This window comes from Phaenicophaeus curvirostris, chromosome 21 (assembly GCF_032191515.1).
Source record: "Phaenicophaeus curvirostris isolate KB17595 chromosome 21, BPBGC_Pcur_1.0, whole genome shotgun sequence".
NCBI lineage: Eukaryota > Metazoa > Chordata > Aves > Cuculiformes > Cuculidae > Phaenicophaeus > Phaenicophaeus curvirostris.
In genome coordinates, this window is record NC_091412.1 from 8,457,504 (window position 1) to 8,467,104 (window position 9,601).

Below are 9,601 nucleotides of genomic sequence, written 5' to 3' on the forward strand. Positions count from 1 at the left end.
GGGGGGAGAGAACCTAGGTAAGAAATTGCCTTGAAAAGAATTTCACATCAGCTCACATATGGCAGCTACACTTTATAAAGGCACTACCTGTGCACCACACACAGCCTGATCGCTTGTGTGTGCTGTCTGCCAAGAGCTCTGTCCTCACTAGAATAAGGGAGGAGAGGGAGAAACAATAGGAAACATTCTCACATCCTATGAGCGCAGCTAGTAGCTTATGAGGACTCATTTCTCTTGAATATCATCTCAACATGTAAACTGGATCCATGGCTCTCAGCAATGCAAAAACCAGCCTCCTGTATTTTTTTATGCCCTAGTAGCAAACATATTTCAATTAACATACACCTAACAGCTAGCGGTACATTTATTCTACTGTAGAACAAAGGCACAGGGATGATTTTAGGCTGTGCCTCTGGGTTTTCAGAATGATGAGTTAATGTTCATTGGCCTCACTGACAGTGGGCATTAGTGGAGTCATTCCATTAACTTAAAAAAAAAAAAAATATGCTTTGATTACTTTATCATTGCACCTGATACTGCTAGAGAGACAGGTATCCATGACCAGCAACATAATCCAATGTTTTTCTTTTACTGTTCTGCAGGAGAGATTTATCTCTGGGATGGACACACAGAAGTCACTGGAACAGAGGTCTATGCAGGTTAATTAGTCCACAAGAAGCCAGGAAACTGGTTTGGACAAAAGGAAAGAATTCTAGGGAAAAAGCTTATAAACATTATTTATTGTGTTATCAACATTATCATGGGTGAGAGAATCAAACGCACGGCTCACATGCACTGTGCGTGTTCGAGCTGCCCTGCTACGCTTTAAGCAGATGCCACCTCCACGAAGGAAAAATCAGGACACACATTCTGCCATTCAGTCAACTTTTCAGTTTAGTATTCACCCTCCACCTGTCAAACAGTCACTTTTCCCAGGAGGCTGTCAGCAATTCAGGAAACAAAAAAGGAGAAATGCTAATTCTGTGCCAATCCCTTGCTAGGCGAGGCTACTGCAAGTACAAGTCCATATGCCACAAAAACTATCACCCACAAGCCTAACTTTGCATAAAATCCCTGTGCAAATGCAGCTCAGATGCAAATATTCCTCATCAGTCTGGTAGGACAAACAACAGGTTTGTTGGGTCTGAGGGTTTGTTTTACAGATTACTTGACTCTTCAGACAAACTTTGGTCTGCTAAATACTTATTAGAATCCAGCAAATGCTATAGAAAGCTGCCTGTAGCCGCTTCAAAAAAATCCATCTGTTTGGAAACCCAGCCTTTCCTCTTTGTTCTCTTTTCTCATTAATACAGAAAGAGCTGGAGATGCACTTATGCCAAATGCAATGAAAGCACAAGGGGAGTTAGGTTTGGAGAGTCTTCTGTTTCTATAAAGTCATAAACTGTAGCGCTCTGTTGCTACAGGGTCTAAGAAAACACTTGAGGGAAGCACGTTTACTTACTGGGGTTTTCTTGACATGGAAATGACCTTAACATTGGTTAGCACCTTGCAGTTTGAAGGAGGAAAGCTAGTCTCTAAGGTGATGTGCTGAAATTGGAGTCCGGGTTTAACGCCCAGTTTTGCTGGTTTTCCATATGGTATAAAAGTTAGTGTCAGAATATCTGGCGCTGAACCCTCAGAGACGCCTGGCACAGCTAAGGTGCTTTCCTACTCTGATGATGTGGCACCACAACAGAAGATCCTGGTGTGGGGCAGCTCCGGAGATCCTCACTGCCACACAGAACTGCAACAGCTCTGGGAAAGATGAAGCCAAATCAGCTGAAGGCAGTGGGGTAGGATGCACGCTGTGGAAGGCCCTGAAAGAAAGGATGCCTGTTCTGAATTTCAGCACAGAACACAAGGGAAAGCCAAGAAAGGAGTTTAAATAGCAGATGGGTGTACACAATGTACCTTTACTCCTTCGGTATCATGTTTCAGAAGCACACCAATTTCAAACGCTTGATGACACTGCACGCAGCTCAGCAGTACAAGCACGATCAACAAAAGTCATTGCTGATCCATGAACCTTAAGTGTCCTTCTCTAACCCCTGATCTCCTTCAAGATCCTCCAAGCCTTGCAAGCCCTTGAAGACAGGAAGGTCACAAGAGAAGCGGTGGAAGATGGCCAGCAGGAATCCTCTGCACCTACTTTTAACAAATACACGGACACAACTGCAATACAAATAACCATATGGGGCAGGTTTCTTACTTAGACATCTCCAGTTAGGAATATATTTACCCCACTTTGCTCCTCTGGATATCTCCTAGCAAGCCACCTCATTTCTGCAGGCCCTACATCTCTCTTCTGCACACTGGAGACTACATCCTTCCCCGCTGGGAAGCACTTCATGCACCTTGGGAAAAGGGCTGGGATGGGCAGGTGCAGGGAGGTGATAAGGATGGAGGCAGCATCACAGACAAACGCCAGGGAACCACTAGAGGGCATCAAGAGAGATCAGCAAAAAGCAATCAAAGGCTGTTGGGCCACTGAGAATAATCATGGAAAGGCAGGACAACCACAACATGTCACTGCAGTCCCCATCAGGACAAGCATCACAGCTGTTATTCTGCTGAAGAGCTATTGATACTAAACCTGTCAAAACTGTCATTGCAATTATATCAATCGTGGTTGAAAGCCTGGGGGGTTGGTTTGTGTTTTTCTTTTTTTCCCCCTTTTTTTAAGCTGGCAATACATTGGTCTACGGTCTATCACAACTCTTCTCACCAAAAATGGACTCAGCACCCCTAGAGCAAATGTCCTGGTGGCTGTCTATGTAGAGGCTTTCTTTCAAGATGACAAAGTACATAAAAATGAGCCAAAACACAAACAGCAGTGCTTTAAAACTCACTTTGGGTTGAGACTTGTCATAAGCTGGTCCAACTGTGTCACCATATTCCACTATTAACCCATAGCTTGTTAAAACCAAAGTAATTTTTAAAAATCTCTTAAAAATTGATCTTTGATAGAAGGTAAATCAGGTACATGATTTGGAGAAGATCCACTTATTATTCTATTTTAAATGGGGAACATCCACACCCATGCATTTTCAGGTTCTCAAGCGCAACTGTGAGGTGAGAAGCAAGGCCAGAGAACCCATGAATTCAAAGCAAAAGCTCTATTGTACTGAGCTACAGTGCACAATTAACTGGGAAGCAAAGGAACAGGTTAAATTAGCGCAGACACCCATTCTTTCCTGGCTGCAAACTCCAGACGAGATGGCCATGAGAACTCTCTGCCTGTCTTTGCAGACCTGAGGCTGCACTCAGGTTGGATGGGGCTTGGAGCCCCTGATCCAGTGGGAGGTGTCCCTGCCTATGGCAAGGGTTGGATTGGATGGACTTTAAGGTCCCTTCCAACACAAACTATTCTACGATTCTATGACAGACACCATCTCACAGGGCTGGCTCCAGGTTTAGTTACCTTTTCTAGGCTTGTCTCCAGAATGACACAAATACGGACTGCAAGACGCAGCCTCTACTGCGGGATGACTGACAACTCTGCTCGAATTCTCTTCCCACTCTACTGCGAGTTGCCTGGCAGCAGTATCTTTGCAATGCAGAAGAGCCTGAGCTGCTGATAACAAGCAGCAGGGCGAGCGTTATAGCTGCAAGCTGCCCACCTTCGCCTCGCAGGTGTGCTCCATTGCAGCCAAATTCAATAACCAGCCACAATAGATGCCAGTGCATGTTACTGGATGCAGGAGGAAATTCACATGCAGAAAAGCATCGCGCTTGGCCAGGACAAATTTGAGACGGCGCTTATTTCTGCTCCTACCAGCAAATTTCACTTGTGCCACAAATAAACAAAACCTGCAAGCTGAAGAGATTTACAACACAAATGACTCCACTACCTCCTTTACATTTCACGAGAACTCCTGGCAGCTTCCCCTGCAACAGGATGAGTCCTTCATCCGAATTGCCCAAGCAGATATGATGCACTCAAGTGAGGTAAGAACAGTTGCTCAAACACAAAGCAAAACGCAGCTCTTCAATTCTTACCCATCTTTCTGCTTAAAACCCTCAAGTGTTCAACCCGATGGTCACACCTGGACTCACAGAGGACATTGTACTTCACCTGAAGTATGCATATAAAGCATTTTACAAAATGAAAGACAATCCTTGTCTTGATATTCCTAACTTGAACTAAAGACACCAAGAAAAAGCTCTACTCATCCAACTGATCAGCTGCTTGACAACACTGACATGCTCTTCACCTTCTCAGCTTCTCTTCGTCATTTATTTAGTTCTAGGATAGTTTAGCTATCTAAATTATCTCTTATTACATTTCTGCTTCCTACATTGCTCTATTGTCTTCCTTTTTGGCAAGCATAGGTACGACTGTGATTCAATTAATTTGGTCTGCTGTGTGGATCATCTGTTTCCCTGATAAAGGCTGGGTACTGACAGGGAACACGGTGAGAACATTTATCTACTGCAAGTACCCTTCCAATAGTCTCAATATTTGTGGTTGAAAGAAGGATCTTCCATAGCTGCCCGTCAAAGTTCCCCTTGTCAAATTCCACAAGTTTTCACCTGCTCACAAACCCCATCTGCTTGGCCGGCTCTTCCCAGGGGCGTCTTAACTCGTCTCACACTAACCAGAAGCACAACTGTCAGAGGAGACAGTGACTTAATTTTCTACTCTGGTCCCTCTGCCTCTTATTCTGAGTAAAGCTAAGGATAAGATGTTGAATTCTGACAGATCTCTGCCAGTAACACTTTTTATGCAACAGTTACTACATTAACGAGGTACGTATTTTCCATGGCAGTTCCATCATCACCCTTCCAGCTTTCATTTAGCAACCCATATGTCAAGCCGGCAGAGTCAGGTGAAGACTTACACCTTGAGTCTTCACATGACAGACACTTTATAACTAAATCTAGTCTAAGACGGTCAGGTCAGCTGTCACCTTGCCAGTTTTTGTCATTAGTTCTTCCTGGATATCCTCAGCAGCCTGCATGTTCCTGCCAAGGTATGTGAACTGACTCACCTCTCGCAGTGCTCTGCCTGCTGACGCACGCTTCAGCTGGGAGTTCCTGGGATTCTCGTTACCATTTTCCCCACACACACACGGTTAATTATTAACTCCATCTTTTTTTGTGATGCTGGACAATCTGTTTTTAATAACATATTGCTCGAGCCATCCTTTAGTAACATTTCATTAGTGAAACTCGGTTCTTCCGGAGTCCTGCGGCTGAGCTTTGCGCCGCCCAGCTCACACCACGCTACATTTCTGTCCTTATAATCAAGGCGCTGCCAACGTGAAACAGGAGAAGCGAGTGCAGCTTTGACACTGCTCTGCCTTTCCTCTCAGTGGATGAAACAGGACTCTGAAGGGTAAACCCAAAGCACTTTTGTCTTTCAAAACTTTTAATCTGATTGACCTCAGGAGTTCAGTTCTGTACAAGTCACAAGGGTAGTAAAAAAAAAAAAATAATCAAAAAGCGACATGTTTTTGTGAGTTGACAGAACATCACACCTCGTAACACTCTGTACCAACAACTGAACCGGTGCACAAGAAACTATCTCTTATCAGGCTCGTAAGCCTGCGCGAAGAGACCGGACAGCAGCTCTTAGGGGTTCCATTCCCATAACTTCCAATGACTCACATGCTGCCTGGCACTATCATTCGTTAAAGCAAGAGTGAAGCAGGGATAATAGTTATTTACTAAAAACAGAGGAGCGTGATTAGCTTTAATTAGCATTGTCAAGTGACTTGAGATTGTCAGGTACAAGACAGGGGAGAATTAAGTCTCATTAATTATGTTATTTCCTGCAGCCTTAAGTGGCTTGGCCAGTCCAGTGACGCTTCCGGAGATGAACCTGCTCCCGAAATCCAATACATCCCGTACCAGTGGGCGAAAACGCTCTCAGACAGGCCTGGCAAATGCAGCTATCGAGTAGAGGGTCTCAAAGCTAGAACACAGGAACAATCAGCTTATTATCTACTGTAAGACAGCTACCTGCCCTGACAAACAAGGAACAAAAAGCTAAGTCAGGCACGGTAGAAAACAGACTCAGAGAGAGAACCGACTGCCAGACTTTGTGTAGGATGAACAGGGCCAGGACCCAGCACTCCTAAGCAGCAGCCCACCCAGAACACTATTTTCTTCCCTCCAAAGACAACAAACTGTAAAATACCTTTGTTTCAGGAGAAAGAGATCCAGATCTTCAACCAGCATCACACCAACATACATGGTGATTTACCAGCTGAAGATCTGATCTAAAGAACTGAAAGATCCTTGAGTCAGAATAGTCGATCTCTTCTACGGACTCACCCTGGCTTGTGGAAGGAGAAGGAAGCCTTTAGTTGCTGTGATTAGGTCTAGAAGACAAGACCTCTAAATTAACAAGCACAGAAAAGAGTAAACACCCTGAAGGACCGATCTACAGAGAAGAAAAGAGGGCAAAAAAGGAAGCTGTCTACTTTGCTATGATGTCAGTGATAAACACACCCTGCTACACCCTTCTGCCTTGAACCTCCACTGCTCAGCTTCAAAGCAGCTGAGAGACCTCAGCTCTCAGTTTCTCCATGCCACACTCAACTTTGTGATGCCTCTTGAAGCCCACTGCTCTAGTACTTCACAGCTGACCTTCATGAACACTCTTGTTTAGAGGGCAAGCAAGCAAAACGTGTGCTAGTTCATGACCAAAACCCAATGAAAGCCCAGCTTTATTGGCGTTACTTCAAGAGGCTTCCACACACACGGTCAAAGGCAAGGCCGTGATGCAAGAACTAAAAATAAGTGGGTTTTACTCCTCTGCAGTCCTTGCAGTGTTTGTGTTGCAGTGTTTGTGTGGTACCATGTTGGATCAAGGAGCTCCCACTTTCTAAGGTGCCAGCCAGGACCTACACCAGAGTGACCAGTTCCTTAATTAATTCTCTCTCTCAGCAACAGGTACTCAATCCATGAGTCAAGGAGCCTTTGAGGGAATGCAGACTGACAGGTAGCTGTGCTGTCTTCCTCAATACAACCCTGACTCAGCTACCCACACCAAACAGCAAAGAAAGGAAATCACTTACTCAAAATCTGTGGATCCAGAGGAGACAAGGGACCAATACAGTTTTGCCAGTTATTCCAATCCTAGCACCATGAAAGAGACACCCACAAAGAAAGCTTTTAAACAAAACAAAAAAAGCAGCACTTGACACTTTCACAAGATGAAAGCAATGTCTGTGTCCTCCCTACAGCATTTCCAGCCTCAGCTTCAAAGCACAAGGCTCACTTTGCAAAGGTCTTTCAGCAGGAAACAAGAATTAGGGATGCAGTATGAAAAGGAGAACATCGAAATTCTCCCTCAAGCGCTGCTGTTACGCAGCAAACCATGTTTACAAGAAACCAGAGGCGTGGATCCTGACCCGATGAGATCTTAAACATAATCAATGGGAGTGCTGCGCAAGAATGAAGTCACAGAACACATCCTCTCCAGGCAGAATCCTCTCATGGATTACAAGCAGAGCTCTCTCAGTATCTGCTTGTTTACAACCTCCTAACTCAGCAAAGGCCTCTCTGTGCTACCCCAGCATAAGCTTTAAGCAAGCGCAAACGCATTAGCAGAAAATCCTTATTTGGAGCATGTAGGAGGGCCTGAGGAAGGCAATATTGTGAAGGCAGGTGGACCATCCTGCATCTTGCTTAACTGCAGCCTGCAAGCAAAGGACATCGACGAGCCTTCCTCTTTCTGTACTTCAAGACAGAAGCCAGAAAAACCACAGAGACAAATTCACTCCAGTAAATCGTGGGGGAAGCAGGCAAGGATTCAGCTTCTTTTTCTATGTTGGTAAAATCACATATTAAATATGAACACATCCAGTTATTCTGGCTTTAAAAAAAAAAATAATAATAGCATTATAAACTGAGACTACAGATGCCTAGCTCACTGCAAGGCTGCTTCCGTCATCTCAGCCTCCTCTGGCTTTTCCAGACGAAAACCAAAAGTTTTTGTACAAAAGCACAAACCAAGGGACCTTTGACATTTCACCATCTGAGCTCAGACCCCAGTAGGGCGCTGTGCAGAGGTGGAAGCTGCTGCACCCTCAACCAGGGGCTACAGCAACACGATCGCCGAGGTCTTTTCCAACGCAACAACTCTACAGGCACAGGACAGCAGAGTCACCCCTGCAGGGACAGGTTCCACCTGTGAGGAACCACCTGCCTGGGACACCGTGTGCTGCCCAGGGCTGAGGATGGCGTGTCCGCAGCTTCACCAGCTGCCTGGCTACCTATCCTCGAATCCTGTGTTCAGTTCTGGGCCCCTCCCCACAAGGATGTTGAGGCTCTGGAGCAAGTCCAGAGAAGAGCAACGAAGCTGGTGAGGGGGCTGGAGAACAGGCCTGATGAGGAGCGGCTGAGAGAGCTGGGGGTGTTCAGCCTGGAGAAGAGGAGGCTGAGGGGAGACCTCATTGCTCTCTGCAACTACCTGAGAGGAGGTTGTGGAGAGGAGGGAGCTGGGCTCTTCTCCCCAGGGACAGGATAAGGGGGAAATGCCCTCAGGCTGTGCCAGGGGAGGGTCAGGCTGGACATCAGAAAAAAATATTTCGCAGAAAGGGTCACTGGGCACTGTCAGAGGCTGCGCAGGGAGGTGGTGGAGTCCCCTTCCCTGGAGGGGTTTAAGGGACGGGTGGACGAGGCGCTGAGGGACACGGGTTAGTGACTGATGGGAACGGTTGGGCTCGATGGTCCCGGGGGTCTTTTCCAGCCTGGTGCTTCTGTGATTCCTCCAGGCCCGACACCGACCCCGGTACCGCTCGAGGCGGCCCCGCGAGGCCGGGCCCGGGGGCAGCACCTCTCAATCCCCCCCCACCCCGCAACCTCTCCCGGACCCCGAGCTGGGGCTCCTCGCCCCGCTGCAGCCTCCCCGCACCTCCCACCTTCGCAGCTGCGGGGGGGGGGGGGGGGGGGTTGGTGGAAGGCGGCTGTGGCGCAGCTCGCGGCTGCACCCGCTCCCCCGGCCGCACCCCCAGCGGCAGCGACCCCCGCAGCCCCAGCCCCGCTCACCCGCCGGCACCGCGTCCCCAGCGCCCTCGCAGCGCCGTCCCGCACCCGGCAGCCCCGCGGCGCCCCCCCCACTCACGCTTATAGCCGCTCAGCCCAGCCCGCCCGGCCCCGAGCGGCGTGGCCGGGAGCCAATCGCAGCGCGCTGGCACCTAGCAACACGGCGGCGATTGGCTGAGCCCGGCCGCACCCCCTTTATTTTATCAGCCAATCGGAGCGCGGGGAACGCGGCGCCGCTCCCGCCCACCCCGCGCAGCTGGGGCCGCGGGGGCCAATGGGAGCGGGGGAAGGGGAGGGGGCAGCACGGCCCTGAGGGGAGGGGGTGTGGGCACAGAGGGGAACTGCGGCCCTGCAGGGGATCCAGGGGCTACGAAGCCCCGTGGGGGGCAGGGGCGTGGGGTCATTGGGTCAATATTGCACTGGTGAGGAGGCTCCTCGAACCCTGTGTTCAGTTCTGGGCCCCTCACCTCAAGAAGGATGTTGAGGCTCTGGAGCGAGTCCAGAGAAGAGCAAGGGAGCTGGGGAAGGGGCTGGAGAACAGACCTTATGAGGAGCGGCTGAGAGAGCTGGGGGTGTTCAGCCTGGAGAAGAGGAGGCTGAGGGG

General features: G+C 48.4%; 1 protein-coding gene across 1 annotated transcript in view; it reads right to left on the reverse strand.

Moving 5' to 3' along the window:
* Positions 1–9,058, reverse strand: part of YPEL2 (yippee like 2) — a 39,295-nt gene extending 30,237 nt beyond the window's left edge. Inside the window, exon 1 of the mRNA XM_069874177.1 lies at positions 9,001–9,058. The gene's annotated coding sequence lies outside the window, so the exon portion shown is untranslated. The remainder of the gene's footprint in view (positions 1–9,000) is intronic.
* Between the last annotated feature and the right edge of the window lie 543 nt (positions 9,059–9,601).